This window comes from Hippopotamus amphibius, chromosome 13 (assembly GCF_030028045.1).
Source record: "Hippopotamus amphibius kiboko isolate mHipAmp2 chromosome 13, mHipAmp2.hap2, whole genome shotgun sequence".
Lineage (NCBI taxonomy): Eukaryota > Metazoa > Chordata > Mammalia > Artiodactyla > Hippopotamidae > Hippopotamus > Hippopotamus amphibius.
The window spans coordinates 8,904,135-8,919,074 of record NC_080198.1 but is presented as its reverse complement, the minus strand read 5'-3'; the positions used below and the strand labels follow the sequence as shown (position 1 = coordinate 8,919,074).

Sequence of the window (14,940 nt, the reverse complement as noted above, 5' to 3'; positions counted from 1 at the left end):
GTAAACCTCTCATGATTATTAGTGTGCTTTCGCTTCCAAAAACACACAACCATAAATTATACAGGGAGATAGTCCAAAAACATACAGGTAGTAGCAGAACTCCAGGTAAACTGTTGTAAGGTGCAGTGCGCATATACTTACCACACCCAGGTAGAGAGGGCCAGGCAGGACTGAGTGTGCAGTTTACGGCAGCCGGAGTTTTAGATGCCTCTAACTTCCACACAGTCCATTGCTTTTTAAAGTTGCAGTATGATGTCAACCCCTCCCTTTTTTAAAATTTTTGTTTTATATTGGACTATAGTTGATTTATAATGTTGTATGAATTTCCGGTGTACAGGAAGGTGATTCAGTTATTCGTATACATACATCTGTTCCTTTTCAAATTCTTTTCCCATTTAGGTTATTACAGAATACTGAGCGGAGTTCCTTGTGCTCTACAGTAGATCCTTGTTGGTTATCTGTTTTAAATACAGTAGTGTGTATATGTCAGTCCCAATCCCCTTTTGATAAGACAGCTCAAACTTTGGTCTGAGAGGAAAAGAAGATTCTGGGGTTTTTTTTTTTTTTTTTTTTTTTTTTTAAGTGTTGATAATTCCTTTATTCTTTTTTTTTTTTTTGGGGGGGGGGTACACCAGGTTCAATCATCTGTTTTTATACACATATCCCCGTATTCCCTCCCTTCCTTGACTCCCCCCCCCTCGAGTCTCCCCCACCCTCCCCGCCCCAGTTCTCTAAGGCATCTTCCATCCTCGAGTTGGACTCCCTTTGTTATACAACAACTTCCCACTGACTATCTATTTTACAGTTGGTAGTGTATATATATGTCTGTGCTACTCTCTCGCTTCGTCTCAGTTTCCCCTTCACCCCCCGCCCCCTCCCATACCTCGAGTTCTCCAGTCCATTCTCTGTATCTGCGTCCTTATTCTTGTCACTGAGTTCATCAATACCATTTTTATATTCCATATATGTGAGTTAGCATGCAATATGTCCTTCTCTTTCTGACTTACTTCACTCTGTATGACAGATTGTAGTTCTATCCACCTCATTACATATAGCTCCATCTCATCCCTTTTTATAGCTGAGTAATATTCCATTGTATATATATGCCACATCTTCTTTATCCATTCATTTGTTAATGGGCATTTAGGTTGCTTCCATGTCCTGGCTATTGTAAATAGTGCTGCAATAAACATGATGGTACAAGTTTCTTTTGGGATTATGGTTTTCTTTGGGTATGTGCCCAGGAGTGGGATAACTGGATCATATGGAAGTTCTATGTGTAGTTTTTTAAGGAACCTCCAAATTGTTTTCCATAGTGGCTGTACCAACTTACAGTCCCACCAACAGTGCAGGAGAGTTCCCTTTTCTCCACACCCTCTCCAACATTTGTGGTTTCCAGATTTTGTGATGATGGCCATGCTGACTGGTGTGAGGTGATACCTCATCGTGGCTTTGACTTGCATTTCTCTGATGATGAGTGATGTTGAGCATCTTTTCATGTGTGTGTTGGCCATCTGTATGTCTTCTTTGGAGAAATGTCTGTTTAGGTCTTCTGCCCATTTGTGGATTGGGTTATTTGCTTTTTTGGTATGAAGCTGCATGAGCTGCTTGTATATTTTGGGGGTTAATCCTTTGTCCGTTGTTTCACAGGCAATTATTTTTTCCCATTCTGAGGGTTGCCTTTTAGTCTTGTTTATGGTTTCTTTCACTGTGCAAAAGCTTTTAAGTTTCATGAGGTCCCATTTGTTTATTCTTGATTTGATGTCCATGATTCTAGGAGGTGGATCAAAAAGGATGTTGCTTTGATGGATGTCGTAGAGTGTTCTGCCTATGTTTTCCTCTAGGAGTTTTATAGTGTCTGGCCTTACATGTAGGTCTTTAATCCATTTGGAGTTTATTTTTGTGTATGGTGTTAGGAAGTGTTCTAATTTCACTCTTTGACATGTTGCTGTCCAATTTTCCCAGCACCACTTATTGAAGAGGCTGTCTTTTTTCCATTGTATACTCGTGCCTCCTTTGTCAAAGATAAGGTGCCCATATGTGTTTGGGCTTACTTCTGAGTTCTCTATTCTATTCCATTGATCTTCCTTTCTGTTTTTGTGCTAGGACCATACTGTCTTGATCACTATGGCCTTGTAGTATAGTTTGAAGTCAGGAAGCCTGATTCCACCAACTCCATTTTTCCTTCTCAAGATGGCTTTGGCTATTCGGGGTCTTTTGCGTTTCCATACAAATCGTAAGATTTCTTGCTCTAGTTCTGTGAAAAATGCCATTGATAATTTGATGGGGATTGCATTGAATCTGTAAATTGCTTTGGGTAGTACAGGATTCTTGTTTTTTTAAATGTCTTGCCACCCTTCTATTTATCATCTTGCCTTATGGAATTTTCTTCTTCCCATTTATTTCTTAGAGTAATTCCTGAGGCCCATGGTTGATTTTAGAGTGGATAGAGCATTCGGACCTTAAGTCTACATGGTGTCGTTAGCATGTGATGTGGGTTGACTCTCTGTCACATATGAATATAGAAAGTCTCTTTAAATATGCTTGATCGTGCACATTCATTCCATTCTTTTAATTCACAACACTGTCAAAAGGTAGCAATCGAGATCTGATCCTAGTCTCTAATTAAGGTATTTGAATGACATGAAACGTGTACCTGCTCCTCTAGGGAAGGAAATTTGCCAGAGCCTCACTTAATGCTCAGAGCTCACGTCATTACAAAGGTGATTACTTGGTTCAACCTAAATTAAAACCCATATTCATTGTTGCAAGATTATGTACATTTTCTTCATATTTTGCATTAAACATTTGACATCTTGTTGATTAGACTGTACTTTGTATAATCACGTTTCAAGATGTTATTTGATATTGTTGGGACAATCGATAAACTTGAGGTCTGTGTGATTGCTGACTTATACTCTGGATAGAAAAATTTGTTCTCTCACATTCTTTCCTTGTGGGTGTTGCTCTAACACTAACCTGAAACTCCATTTACCAGAAGCAATCGGATTGCAGGCCCAGCTGCTTTGAAAGAATTGATTTTTATTTTTATGCATGAAACATAGACTTCTCATTAATTTTGATTGCATTTATTCAATTTCAATAACCCTTTGCATATGCAGTGACAGGTGACTGTGATGCCTTATCCTCTCTTGTTCTTTTTTTCTCCTTTTCATGACCAAAACATAAAGCATTAAAACCTGCCCATGTTTTATTTACTCATTCATGTCTCTGTCCAGATTTTGAGGATATCTGCATACATCTCTTCCTTTCTTCTTTCTTATATTGAGGTCATTAAAGGTGTGATTTTACTTACTATTCTTTTGAATATACTCTGGGTTAAAGAATGAAAAATCTTTCAATTCTATTATCAAATCACAATAAAAATGAATATGTCACAAAAGACAAGTACATTTGCAAGTACACTGAAGAAAAAATTTCATCCTGGTTTAATACCAACAGCCCCTTCTTAGAACACAACTTCAGATTTATCTGGTATACCTTTGAGTAAAACTTGGGAGATGGTTGTAGAAGGATCTGTTTCCTGATTCCAGGATAGAAGGCTTGTACCCCATCTAACCCAGCGTGGTTGATAATGTGGAAGGAGGTAAATAAGATTATTTCATAATAATCTTGTCCATAAGCTCACATCTCATTTGCAAATGATACACTCACCTGTCTGAAGAGACTTACAGCAGTAAATTCTTCAAACCCTTAAGCAACCTAAGAACTCAGGAAGTATTGATTCCCCAAACTCCATGGCCTGGTTTGTGGCTTGAGTTCTTGTGGGAATGCTCTAAAGAAAGCAGAACAAGTGTGAGCAAGACTTTTCCAAGGGCAGACCAGTAAATTGGAAGATGGGTGAATCCACTTCACATGTCTTATTCTACCCAAGACCCTTGGAAAACTCAATGAACTCTTTATTCCTTTACAGTAAACAGTTCAGTCATCTCCTGGGACATGGGAAGCATTTATACAAAGCCACCTGCTTTAGTCACATAGATGAAGACGGTGACGTGATCCAGCATCTTCCTTTATCTCTGGTGCTTAAAGAAGCATTATCTGTGTCTATATTAATCCCAATAAAATAGATAACCGATGAGGACCCACTGTATAGCACAGGGAACTGTACTCAATATTTTGTAATAATCTGTGAGGGAAAAGTATCTGAAAAAAGAATATATAATCGAATCACTTTGCTGTACACTTGAAATTAACACAACGTTGTAAATCAATTATACTTCAGTCAAAAAAAGTAGTGTTAACATGGCATAAAGCCTTAAATACTACACTCTTCACTGAGGGAGGGAAAGAATTTTCTTTGAGCTTGTGAAAAATAGTGAGGGTGACATATTTCTAAAGCCATTAAATGCAGGATTTATTTGTTTCCACTTCTTTGGTTTGAGACATACACACTGGTAAATAACAAGGGTTCCTTTAACAATGATAAATGCTCACATTCTTTAAAAATGGCTTTTATTGATATGTGTACTCTTTCAAGTCTCAAGAGAATAATATTTTTGCTGCAGTACTGATCTATCTTAGCAGAGACACTAAGGGGAGGTGGGAAGAGAGCTGCAGAAAAAGATGCTGAAAAATAGCAGAATTGTAAAAGTTCAGTTATTTTCTCTTTTAGCATGCAGAGGTCACGGTTCCAATGACAGCTGGTCATATGAGAGAAGTCTAATTTTGATATCCAGTGTGGCAAACTGTTATTCAGATTGATAGTGTTAATCATGTGAAAGTGATGCTTTCTTTATATTTTTTCATAAAGTTGAATTTTGTGTGTTTAAACATTCCATCAACCGTGCTGAATGAGACTTGAGATCTGAGTACAATTATCCCTTTCCTATTGACAGGATGAAAATGCAATCATTTTTATCCTCTCAGGATATACAAAGAGAGAGATGTTTGGTTTTTGAAGGGATTGAGTTAAAATTTCTGGCACTGATTCATTAAATGAAAAGATACTATTATAAAAGAGTTAACAAAAATGTTCACCATTTAGAAAAGTCTGATGGCCTAGGTGGTCATAGGAGTTACAAGCATTCTATTGATGCTGGTTTATTGATTCATGGAGAGAAGTGTGAGGAGGGAAGAGTGAGGCTGGGATGTGGGGGGAATCTCATCAGAATCCTGGTGGGGAAAGAGCTCTGGGCTGAGGGTCAGTGGGTCTCCGTTTTTGTCATGGCGCTGTCTTTAGCTCTGCAGTGCTGGGCAAATCCATTTAACTTCCAAGCTTCTGTCCTGTCATCTTTAAAATGAATGAGTATCCCCACCTTTCCCCACCGCTTTTAGTACTTGGTGGTGTTCAGATAATGTTACCAAGGAGAAAGAGGGAGGGATAAATTAGGAGTTTGGAATTAACATGTACCCACCACTCTATATAAAATAGATAGGCAACAGGGACCCACTGTATATCACAGGGAACTCTACTCAATGTGCTATAATAACCTATATGGAAAAAGAATCTGAAAAGAATGGATATATGTATATGTGTAACTGAACCACTTTGCCGTACACTTGAAACTAACACAGCATTGTAAATCAACTATACTTCAATTAAAAAAAAGAATGGCGGAATTAAAAAGGCTTTGGAAGCAAAAAAGGGAGTCCTTATGGGAGAAAGGTATTACTTAAGTGAAAGAACCAATGAAGAATGATATAAATCACTTATTAATTTACTCAGGAAAACTAGTAGTGTGGAGATAACTTTAAAAATTAGTTACAGCTGATTCACTTTGGTGTACCTCAAAAGCTGGTACAAGAGTGTAAAGCAATTAGTTTCCAATAAAGAGCTTGAAAAAAAAATTAGTATAGTACTATAAGAAATGCATACACAGATTACTAGAAAATTCACAAAGGTAAGAGCATGTCTTTAGAACCACTGCCCTAGAAATGTAATGAAATAATAAAATAGTTTCTGTCTCTCTCTCTCGATATATATATATATGTATGTGTGTATATATGTATACACACACGTATATGTATGTATATGTATGTATGTATATGCCTGCCCTAAACTCCCACTGAATTTGAATCCTCTGGATGGATTTCCACACAGACATGATATCCGATTATCCCCTAAGTTTCAAGTATCTAAAAAAGAGTGGGTATATGTATATGTATAACTGATTCACGTTGCTGTACAGCAGAAACTAACACAACATTGTAAATAAACTATACTCCAATAAAAATTAATTAAAAAAATCACACACACACACAAATAAAATGAATCAGAAAATCAGCCTGCTCCACTTCCCCCACACACAGCCGAGTGAGAACTTGACTAAATGCAAACAGTGGTTTGGAAATACCAGTCATGTCTGAGATTCACGAGTTGACCTCCTTTTTACTGTCCAGGGATGCATAGTGGGCCATCCTTACAGAGCTGCTGCTTGGAGACAAGTGACAATTGCTTCCGATGGCCGAGGCTGCTCAAGCCACAGGGAAAACCAGTGACTGTAAAAAATCAGCCAACTTCTTAGTTCCTGTTCGTGGAAAGGAACAGCTTGCCGTCCAAAGGCTTCCTGAATTAGGGCACATTCTTGATTAACCCGCTCACGACCTGCCAGGATACCAGCTGTGGAGAATAACTTGCTGTTTCGTACTGGGATTCTGCTTGTAAACGAAACTCGCAGCATCCTCGGAGGCCATCACAGAGCTGAAAGAGAATTAAGAAGAAAAGTTGTCTTATTAGTATGTATCCCCATGAGAATGGATAGGATATTTGTCTTTCGTGTTGATTCCCGTATCCCTAGCAACTAAAAGAATGTTTGAGACATGGCAGATGCTTAGTGATTTCTTTTTTAATGAATGAATGCATAGCTGTAATATGGCAAAAAGGGTAACTCAAAGTATAACACCACCAGTTGAGAGAGGATCAAATCAGAAATTAAAAAACAAAGAAAAACGTTAATTTCAGAGCATCCGCTCTGATGCTGAGTTGGCTGTCACCTTCCCTTTCCAGACCACTGTCACCATCTTTAAAATTGGAGGGTTGTACTAAGTGTGGTTTCCTAGGTTCTCAGATGAAGCCAGCTAGAATATGCATGGCTCCGTTAAAGATCGCTTTAAATCTCAGCATCTCCCAAAGTAAGATGCAAATTCTTCTCAGGCACAATGATGAACACGTTTAAGTGAGATTTGAGGTCTGACATTTCTTGGCTGAAAGATATGATGATTTAACCTTTCAGTAACCTGCGCAGACAGCACATGAGTTCTGCTCTCAGTGAGAGCTGAAGAGCTCCCTGGCAGGGACAGAAGAGAACACTTTTCACCCAAGCATATTGTTTCTTATCATTTGTCTCATAAAGTCTGATGCAATCGCACCCCAACCCCATTGGTCTAACCACGGCTTTTTATTACTTTGCTCCAGGCCAGCTCCACTCTCCAAGCTTCCCTAAATGCTCTTTACATTCCAGCTGCTGAGCATTTTTTTTAGAGTGTTCATCTCTCCTTGCTTCTGGCCTTCCTGCTTTCCGTCCTCTTCCCTATCAATCTAGAAAGGAATATGTGTGTGTGAAACTTTATGCAGACAGTTAATGACTAAGAAAACTCAGGAACCTTGAGCTTGTAATTCTCAGACTTCCAACAGATGTGCCTCAGTCACCAAAATCTTTGCCACCCCTCCTCCGACCCTGGGTACCCTGGGTACCATTTTCCTGTGGCTACTTACTCTCTTCTGCTTTGTCTCCCTCTCCCCACAACTGTCTTGCCCACAAATACATGCAGGTGTCAATCGCTGTCTTTCCCCAGCAGCTCCTGCCACTGCAGTTGTGATTCCTGTCCTTTCTTCTGCATTGTACATATCTTGGAATCTTTTCCACTGTCATGAATTTTCCCTCCCTTTTATAATGGGCTGGAAATTCTTTAAAGGTGAGGATAAGTGAGGATTGTGTTCACTTGCAAATAACAGAAAGCTGAATGGTAGTAGTTAGATAAAAACATGGTTTGTTTTCTCACCTATCAGGAAGTTCAGAGGTAAGTGGCTGCTGGCACTAATGCTTTCTGCTCAATGATGCATAACGTCAGGGACTCTCGTTCTTTCTTTCTGATTTACTATTTTCAGTGTGTTATTCTTCACCATTTTCCTTGTGGCTGGATGGTGTCAAGAGGACAGTAAGAGCTCTAGACGTAACATCTAAAGGCTGGGGAAAGAGGGATGCCAGCCTCTTTCTTTCTCTCTCCTTTTCGAACAGAGCAAGCTTTTCCAGAGCTGCCTCTAGCAGCCCCAACCTGTTTCATGGATATTACAGTCATTTCTACTTTAAAAAGAGGCTGGGAGATTCGGAAGCAGAACTGCCCCCTTGCTCTGTGATCTGTGATAGGCTGTTGCTTGGGACCAGACATCTCTCCACTCTGAGCAAAAACAGGACTCTATTAGCTGAGAAAGAAGGGCGGGCTGGACAATCTTATCCATAATGACTTTTCCAATTTGACATCTGTCTTCCCTCCATTAAGTATCCTTCCACTGACCCCCTGCACAGATGCAAAACATCTCATCTGAGACTAAATTTCTTCCATCACGCCTTTGGTGATTCCTTGAACAAGATGTGTTATGTATTTATTTTTCTGCTTGTATGACATTTGTCATCTTCTCCCTGTAATTCATGAGGTATATTTGAAAGACAAAAATCTTAGTACTGTCATTAAATCTGTGATTTGGGGTGAGTTACTTCAGAATGCTTCTGTTTCCACCTGTACAAATGGGAATGTTCACAAAGCTGCCTCAGAGGGTTATATAACTGGTGAATATGATATAAAGCACTTAGGATGGTATCTGACACAGACACGGAGCTTAGTGTTAGTCCTTCTGCTGTGATCAATATCATCACTATCAAACGCTCCAGACCTCAGTTTCCCCATTTTATAAAAAATATTTTATTTATTTATTTATTTATTTATTTATTTATTTATTTATTTATTTATTTATTTATATTTTGGCTCTGCAGGTCTCAGTCGTGGCACGTGGAATCTTCCTTGCGGCATGCGGGATTTTTCATTGCCGTGTGCGGGCTTCTCTCTAGTTGTGGCGCCCAGGTTCCAGAGTGCGTAGGCTCTGTAGTTTGCAGCACGTGTGCTCTCTAGTTGAGGTGCATGAGCTCAGTAATTGTGGCACATGGTCTTAGTTGTTCCGCGGCATGTGGGATCTTTGTTCCCCAGCCAAGAATCAAACTCGCATCCCCTGAATTGCAGGACAGATTCTTTACCCCTGGACCACCAGGGAAGTCCCAATTTTCCCATTTGTAATGGAGAATGGAACATGGTCATTTCTAAGACTCTTTATACGGCTTTCATAGATTCCTTCAGAAAAAGATTCCTAGAGAGCCTTTCACATAATAAAGTCTCAATAAATATTTGCTAAGTTGAATTGGCATATCTAAATAATAGACCAAACCATCAGAGGGACTGTATCATGTGTAAGCTCTGACAGAACTGAGTTACAAACTTTAAATACTTTCCTATTGCTTCTGGTTATTAGATGGAAATGAATACATGATCATTTGGGAGAGAAAAGTATTTGTAATGGAAACACTCTGGCCTGGCTCCTGAAGTTTCTCTTGCGGTTATAGATTGCTTGCTAGCCCAGGCAGACAGAAAACTGACCAGTTTTCACTACCAAATTGAGAAGCAGATTGATTTCTGGGATGCTGAAATTCTTTCCATTATCTCAGTGGCTTGCTTGTCCTCAAGCTGCTGACAGTGGGCTTTTTCAGTCAAAGCTGACATGTTATGGATGCAGTTGTCCTGTCTGTGATGTGCCCCTCCACATGCAACATGTGCAACGATACTGTGCAACTTCTACACATTTGTGCCCTGTGGAAGTGTGACTTAATTGGCAGTTGCCATGCCAGCTGGCACTGCCAAACTCCAATTAGTCTTCATACACAGATGAAACGCCCCCTCAAAAGTTAGATTCTTAAGCTCATGGCGTTGAACCAGTATTTTCTCTGATATAAGTTGCGTGTGTGACTAAATAACATCAGATGTGCAACAGAGAACAGGCTGAATCCACCATGCGGTACTACGCTAGGACACGGGTATAGAAAGTTTGCACTCAGTAGGGCAGTACCTTGAGATGAAAAATTGGTTACATGTCACAGGAGAGTGTAGTGTGCTGAGTTAACACCATTATTGAAAAATAAGCTAACTGACATCTGAACACCAGCTGTGTGTGTGCGTGTGTGTGGACCACCTCATTGCTTGCTGGCAGACACACAAGACCAGGATTATTTCCTCACAATGGCCCGTTTCTGGCATGACACGCTTGGTCTGAATTGAATGCTTGGTCAAACTCATCTATGTGCAATATACGTACATTTTTCAACCTGACACATTCTCTTACCGGTCTGAGGCAAATGAAATGACTGTCTTTCCAGTAGGTACCACTTATGCTTTCTAACAGGAGAAGATCAAAACAGCATGTTTCTCTCTTGCCCTCTGTTTTTCAATCTTCTTTCCTTTCTGCATTTTAGCTTTATGAACACATCCATTCCCATTACCGTGTTAATAGCCAGTTTCTCTCTTCCGTTGAGTTGTTTGATTTTTCTCACCTGTGGGCAGTTCTCTCTAAGACAGGGTGAGCATCTCAATTCTGCAGTCACAAAACTCCATGCATCAGTTCCCTCGGCGTGCTCTGGCTGAGCCCGAAACCCGCAAGTGCAGACCGCCCCTCCACTAATCATGTCGCCAAATAGAGTTTGCTCTCATTTGCTTAATCACTCAGCTGTAATTGAATCCTGATGGGAAGCTGGGTTTCCATCCAGAATTATTCCCCTTCTCCTGCCGAGAAGGTGGTAAAGTGGCCATTTCTTCTCCACAGCAGCCCCAGAACAGTTTGCAGATGGTTTCATCCCTCTGTCCTCCATGACGTGTTCCAGACTTGGAGCTGTTATGGCCTTGAGACTGTAGGTGCCATTACCAAGGGATATTTTCTCCTGTTGCCCCCCCCCACCCCCGCATCACTGGAAACTATAACAAAGCATAATGAGGCATCCCTTCCTTCTTTCTCCCTATCTCACCATCATAAGAGCTAGGATATCCATGCATAAATTCTACTTCTTCGTAAACTGGCTGCAACCAATTTGGAGGTACCCAAGTGAATATTTCTCAAAATCTGATCCCCTGGGAGTGGTATCACCTAGAGCAGTGATCTCAAAACACGGTCCACTGACCTGCTGCTTCAGCATCACCTGGAAACTCGTTAGAAATGCAGATTCACAGGCCTCCCCCAAACCTACTGATTGAGACTCTCAGGAGGTGGGGACCAGAAATAGGTGAATGAAGGCATGAGAACCACCGAGTTAAAAATTTGTTAAAAATTTAGATTTCTGGGTCTGCTCCTCTACTTACTAAATAAGAATTCACTAGAAGTAAGACCCAGAAAGATAGGTAGGTATAGGTAGAGTAAATAGACAGATAGGTGCAAATACATATATATACATAAATTTAAGTTTTATCTTGAAGTAATTTTAGACTTACAGAGGAGTTGCAAAGATAGAATTCCCATATACCCATCTCTGATTTCCCCCAAATGTTGATACTTTAAAAAACAAGTATACATTTATCAAAATTGAGAAATTAACAATGTAAAAATACTCTTAACTACAGATTTTATTCACATTTCACCAGTTTTTACATGAATGTCTTTTTTCTATCCAAGGATCCAATCCAGTTTTCATTTTCTAAGTCTTTTATTTCATGACCTTGACAATTTTGTAAAGTACAAGTCGGACTGTTTTGTAGAATGTCCCTCAATTTGGATTTTGTTCTGATGTTTTCTCTTGAGTAGATGAAGATGAAGGTTATGGATTTGGGGGAAGGATAAAATACAAATGGGGGCTCCCTTACCATCACATCCTATCAGGGAGCACATTAAATCCATGTGACTTAGCACTAGTGATGCTAACCGAGTGGTCCAGTTAAAGTGGAGTCTGCTAAGTTTATCCACTGTTGAGTTATTCTTCCTTTTCCGTAGTCTCAGGAAGTGAGGCACTGAGTCCAGATTACACTTAAGGGCAAAAAGATTAATCTCCAACTCTTTAAAGGAAGAGTATCAAAGAAGTTGTAGGCATATGTTTAAACCACCAGATTAACTAGTAAATATTTGGGGTGAGATTCTTTTAAGCATATATGAACATCCAGTGTCTTCTTATAGTTTCCCACACTAATTTTAGCACTCATCAGTGGACCTGGCATGCAGCAGTTTTTCCTTTAATGTTCTAATGGTGGTATTCTATCTCCCTGACTCCTTCAATATTTATTAGTTGGGGTTGTTCTGTGGGGAAGATTCATTCTGTTTTTCCTATTTATTGATTAATTTGGTCATTTTTTTAATTGTATGGATTCCTGAGCATGTTTTGTATGTATTTTTTTGGATAGTCATTCAATAGCATCGTAATTTATTTTGTTGCTAAATCATTCTAGCTCTGTTCATCAGGAGCTCTTTTAGGTTGGCTCCTATGTCCTTTTGACATCCCCCCTTCCATTTTTTTTCCTTCTTCTGTGGACTTCTTGTTTCCTGACATTACAAGCTGATCCAGACCTGTCTTGCATGTGCTTTGCCTCGACTTCATAATCACCCATTTCTCCAAAGAGACCTGGTTCTTTTTCTTCAAAGATGGTATTTCAAAAGCAGTCTGGTCACTTAGGTGTGCGTGTTGCTATGAAGTGTCATTACCGCTAGACTCTCTCCGTGGCGAGTGGTTGGGTACATATGTATGCATGTATACTAACCCACGTACACAGGTGTGTATGTATAAGATAACCCATGTATGCAAGCATCTCTCTCTGAGCCATGAGCTTACACTGTCTGACTCTACCTCACACCACATGGTCCATTCTAGCCACACTCTCTTGTTTGTGTATAAATTGTTTATCTAACTCTGAGAAACTTGGTTCCCATGATCTACAATTTATTTCTTGTTTTGTTCAACTTGAGTATGGAAAGCAGTTCCAGTGCTGCTAACTTGTATCCCTGTGAAAAATTTACACATCAGAGCACTATTTTATGTGCCATTTTTAGCTTTATCTGTGGAGTTTCCAGTCATACACTGTTTTTAAAAGTTAGGCCAACTCCTTTCCTATTCATCCCTTTCAGTGAAATTCCCTGATGCGTTTGTAATGCAGATCAATTAATGTGTCGGTCTGCATTCCATTTTAGGATCCTCTAATATCTTGGTTGATTTTGCATACAATAAAGTCCAATTATTGTGACGCGCTGTTCTTAGGATTTTGGCAAGTGCCTGGAGTCATGTGTCTACATCACAGTACCACACAGAACAGTTTCACTGCTCCCAAGTGTCTTCGTGCAGTCCCTTTATAGTCAACCCCTCCTCTCTCTCCAAACCCCTGGCATCTACAGATCTACTTTCCACCCCTATGGTTTTGCTTTTTCTCTAGAATGTCATATGCGTAGAATTATATAGTATGTAGTCTTTTGGGTTGGACCTTTTCACTTAGCAAAATGCATTTAAGATTCATCCATGTTCTTCCAAGAATCAGTAGTTCCTTTTTGTTGCTGCGTAGTATCCAATTGCCTGGATGGACCACAGTCAGTTTATCCATTCCCCTGTTGACAGATGCCTTAGTTGTTTCCAGTTGTAGTGATTATGAATGAAGTTTCTGTGGACATGTGTGAGCACATCTGTGTGAATATAACTTTTCAATGCACTTGGATAAAGACCTAGGATTGGAACCGCTGCTTGATATGTTAACTCTAACATTTTGGAAATGCCAAACTGTTTTCCAAACTGGTTATACCATTGTGTGTTTGTACCAGCAATGAATGAGCAGTTCTATCGCTCTGCATCTTCTCCAGTATTTGGAAAAAAATACTAAATCTTGTTAGTAATTTTTAAAAGGTATTTGAATAGGTATGTAGTAATATATCATTGTGGTTTTTCTGCCTTTTTTTTTTTTTTTTTTGGAGGTGGGGCATTATTTAGTTCTTTCTCTTATTTCTTAAAGTAGAATCTTATGTTGCTGAATTTGAATGTTTCTTCTTTCCTAACATAAGCATTTAATGATATCTCTTTCCCTGTAAACATCAGTTTAGCTGTAATCTATACATTTTGAGATGTTGCAGTTTCATTTTGAAGTAGTTAGAAATATTTTAAAATTTCCCTTGACACCTCCTCTTTGACCCATGGGTTATTTAGATGTGTACTGTTTAATTTCCAAGTGTTTGGAGATTTTCCTGTTCCCCTTCTGTTATTGATTTCTAGTTTGATTCTGTTATGATCTGAGAGAATAATGCTCTTTTAAATTTAAGTGGGTTTTTTTTTTTCTATTTTATGACCCAGATGATGGTCTAGCTTAATGAACGTTCCATTTTCACTTGAAAGGAATGTGTACTCTTCTGTTGTCCTGGGGATTGTTCTATAAATGTCAATTAGGTCAAGTTGGTTGATAGCGTTTCTGGACTTCTGTACTTTATAGAAGGACAATTGGTGATTTCAAGCACACTGAAGGTCGAGAGCCACTTAGAGGGAGCTGACACTGATTGGGATTAAAATATAATGGAGGTTCACTTTTAGATTAGAGTTTATACTTTCCTATGCTTATGGAAGCCCAGTAGTTTGCACCCAGTTGTCCCTGCTCTGGGTGTAAGCTTGTTGGTTATGGGTATCTCCATATTAAAAAGAACAAGGTTTTCCTCTTGTCTCTGGCCCTAGACCTTCTGCCCATTAGATGACCTTTGGGGCCTTTCCTACAAATATCCTCTCTACCCCTTTTGTCCATACCAGGCTTTCTTAAGTTGTGTTTTATAAAAAACTAGATCCAGGAGTTGCTACTAAGCAGGAGTTGGGGTAGTGGGGAGGGTATCAGTCTATTAGTAAACTGCTGCATGTTCGTTCCCCTGTCTTGACATTCATAAGGCAATTAATACCATAACAGTCCTGGAGGAAAGACACACACACACACACACACACACAC

At 39.4% G+C, this 14,940-nt stretch overlaps 1 protein-coding gene across 2 annotated transcripts in view; it reads left to right on the top strand.

Annotated features, from left to right (window-relative positions):
* Nucleotides 1-14,940, top strand: part of GRM7 (glutamate metabotropic receptor 7) — an 802,500-nt gene that overhangs the window by 384,927 nt on the left and 402,633 nt on the right. The window lies entirely within an intron of this gene.